Here is a 3,973-nt window from a genome sequence, read left to right as displayed (position 1 = left end):
TTGGTTCATGTCGCATCTGCAGCCAATGAGCTTGCTGCTCAACATTTAAATGGCTGGTTGCCATTCACTATAGCAGTTTGCAGCACGCTTTCAGAGTTTGTCAAAAACCCTCCACCTTCCCCAGCTCCACCTGTATAGATCTGCTATGTCTAATTGATATATGTTATTTGTGCAGCAGCAGCATCTTACATACTCACAGCAGCTCATTGGCAGTAGTTCCTATACTTGCTTTGCAGCAGCAATAATCTAGAACAACAGCAATAGTCAACAGCAGCAGCAATTCATCAGCAGTGTAGCAGATCTATTCCGCCACAACCAAATAAATTAACATGTCATTAATGTAAATTAACATAAATTGTCATATCCATTACCTTGCTATAAATCTTCTGAGAGTTATCATGATAGAACTGTATATTAAATGATTTTGCAAGATATCTAAAGTGCCACACTCTAACTCTCATTGTCACTCTGTGTGCTCACAGATTTATTACCACTCCGTTAATCTCTCTGTTCGGAACAGACCCAGAAATACATGTGTTTGTGTAAACAGTGTAATTTCATTCTACTAATGGATGTTGGCAGTCTCTATTCTGGCACTAGTTAAACGTGCAGTTCCAGAAAAAAAAAGAGATGATAAATCCTTTTAGACCAAATGAGCTCTCATGCTCCTTTGTCTGTATTCATTAGGAACAAAACCTAAAAATTAAAGTGTCAAAATAATATTATTTGTTTGCTCTGCATTATCTGGCACAGCGAAACAGTAACAGTGTTTTTCCACATTTGCACAGCGCACAGTATAACCCCCCCCACAAACACAGCTGTGCCTGTCTGGACTGATTGCATTATGAGTCAATATGAAGTTATTTAGAGATTTGAAGTCAATAGAAATACAAGTATAGCTGAACAAGTATAGCCCTACATGTCATATGGCTCTGTGATGGACTCTGGGAAATTAAAAAAGTAAATTCTACACCACTCTCACATCCCTCCACTAGAGGGAGTTGCACACACATTTTAAGCGTTGCCTATTGAGGAAAAAGAGTGTGAAATATGAGTCTCAGTATATCTTTATTGAAACTGTCTGGGATACATTCCCATACAGAGAATCCCTTCGGTTTACTAAGAACAAACATGGGGCAATTATTGTTAATTTGTGTGAGTGTTTATGTGTGTGTGTATGACTGGAGAGTCTGTATGAGACCCGACCCGGGCAAACAATATTGGCATGGCACCATTTGCTTTAATGGCATCCTTCCACTTTACAACATTCTGGGAGACTTTTCTTCAAGACACTTTTGTTTCAGTTAAATTTTCCCTCCATAACTGACCGTCAGTAGGTCACTGAGTTCAGTAGCTCCTTAAATACATTCCCAGAGCTTCTGTATTCACTATACAAATGCCAAATGAGGCATTTGTTCAATTTGTTTTAAATTACAGCTGCAAACGATAAGCAGTTTTATCATGGAAAGCACTTCTCTGGCAACAGCTACATTAATCCTGATACATTCGAAAATGGCATTTTTGTTTCAAAACAATCTCTGTCCATACTAGTGTTTTCAAGCATTTTCCAAAAGTTGCTCGTCCACACTGAAATGTATAGGAAAACATTTAAATAAGGCCCTGCTGAAAGAAGAAAAAATAAAACAGCTAAAAGCCAGCCCTTTTCAGCTGGCCTCCCAGCCTGGCCAGCTGGTGTTCAGCTAGCTTTAGCTGGTTGGTCAGCTAGTCTTCCAGCCTGACTAGCTAAAAATTTGGTCAAAACCTCTCTAAACCAGCCTGCGAAAAAGTATGACCAGTCTGTAAGACAAACTAAAACCAGTCAAGTTAAGGCTGGTTTTAGCTGTTTTCTCAGCAGTGTCCGCATGCATAAAACACAATAAAAGCTCACTGAGATGATATTGAGAGACCAGACATAATAACGTTCATAATATCCAGTAATATACCAATACTTAGCGCCCTCATGTTTTTCTGCAGAAAGCAATCATCTTTGTAGAAATGTAGATTGTAGATATGAAGATTGAACAAAGTCAAATTAAATTTTTAACTACACAATGAAAATGAATATCAGGCAAAAAAATGGCAGTATAATCATAGATATCTATTGTTAAAATATATGTCACATGACAAAACACGTGTTTGAATCCCTCCATTTTCAAAGTCCACACTGCAATGCAAAAACTGAATTTTCAAATGTATCCACTTTCGCAGGACAATCATGCAGTCTCAATGTGGACATAAGGCCAAAATGTAGAGAAAAAAATGTGTTTTCAAATGTATCCCGTATCTCTTAATCAACTGATTCAGTTTTATTCATTTGCATTTATTCAAGTATCAGTTCTCCCCGAAGCAAACAGCTTGGCCCTCACTGACCACAGAGCTGTGATTGGGTGCCTTAATGAGTGGAGAAGTTGACTCAGGGCTCTGAGCAGTGTAAAGCATGATTGTGCGAGTGCATTTAAGTGTGCATTGAGTGAGATCACACACAGCATGAGTAGTTGGCACAGCGCTATAAGCCCTGCACATCTGTAAGACACCACTCTTTGGAGATTTTCAACTGCAAGGAAAACAACCAGACACATACATACACACACCTGCTTTGCTATTACCTCACCACCTCTGCAAGGGTTGGAGGTCACACCTGCGGGTGAACCGTGCAGGGAGTGGCTTTCAGTGGAAAGTCACTGTTAAATCAGTGCCCTCAGCTTAAATCTGAGGTGTAAAGAGAACCTGGAAACCATACTTGAGTGAAAGTATGGATATCTTGCGGCAAAAATGACTCCATTACAAGTTACTAGTCACCAAGTCCAATACGACTTGAATAAAAGTCTTAGAGTATTTAACTCATACTGAACTCAAAAGTCCCAGTTAAGCTCAAGTGCTCAAAAAGGGCATAAGTAAACCAATATCCTTCAAAAAGGTATGGAGAAATAAAATAATGTTAAGTAAAATTAAATAGTCAAAGCCTACTTGCACTGGACGTGTTGGTTTCGGCCTCATCACCGGCTGTCCTCATCTCATAGAAACACCAGCAACTACCTGTCAATGCGCTCACATTCATGCAAAGTAGCCTTGTTGGCAAGTTTAGGTAAGGGAAAAACACGCAAGATATAGTATGCTTCAATGCCTTGTAGATGGCAATATCACTTCTTTTGTAGCAGAAATAAACTGCTGCAGAAAGTTAGGTGCCATGCAAAATATAGGGCAGGTGCACTCCGAATCCACTTTTGCTAGTCTAACGACTTTACACTGCGCTATTGACTTTAGACCAGGTTTTTGTTGGTCAATGGCGCAGTCGTTTTCAGTTGCCTCAAAATAGCAACGTGCCAACAATGCGGCAACACCTCGTTTTCAGACCAGCACGGCCATCGTCGAACATATGCATTTGCTATTTAAACAACATGGCGCAGGACGTGGAAATGCTAACTGCGTCGGGCTGAAACTAGCAAAAAACACTTGCGTTGTGTCGTGGCGGCCACATTGCGCTGGGTGTATGATAGAGGCCATAATGTGTGCATTCTTTTTCACAAATATATTGGAGTAAGGAATACATATACTTATTCAAAAATGTTGTCAAGCAGAGAATAAAAGTAGCTAATATCTTTGATACTTAGTAAAACAAAGTAGCCAAAAAGGTACTTAAGTACAGTAACTAATTACATTTAATCAAATACTTTACACCACCGGTTTAAATTGCATCATACAACAGCTAAATGATGCACTGTACATGTACAACCTTGGTGATGGGGTGATCCAGAAGTTCAAAAACAAGCAATCAGACAAAAAAGCATGGAGATATGGGAAAGTTTAACTTTTTTTTCTTTAACATCTGTAACTCTGTTGTTGTTGTTTTCCAAACTTTTATAAATATTGTTTTGGAATCTATGACTTGTCTCTAAACTGTGTAAATGAATGTCAAGTGCAAGTAGTGATGTTTTTACAACCTACACTATACTGCCGGAAACAGGCGGTCAAT

Source organism: Gobio gobio (assembly GCF_949357685.1).
Source record: "Gobio gobio genome assembly, chromosome: 15".
NCBI lineage: Eukaryota > Metazoa > Chordata > Actinopteri > Cypriniformes > Gobionidae > Gobio > Gobio gobio.
This window is presented reverse-complemented; position numbering follows the sequence as displayed.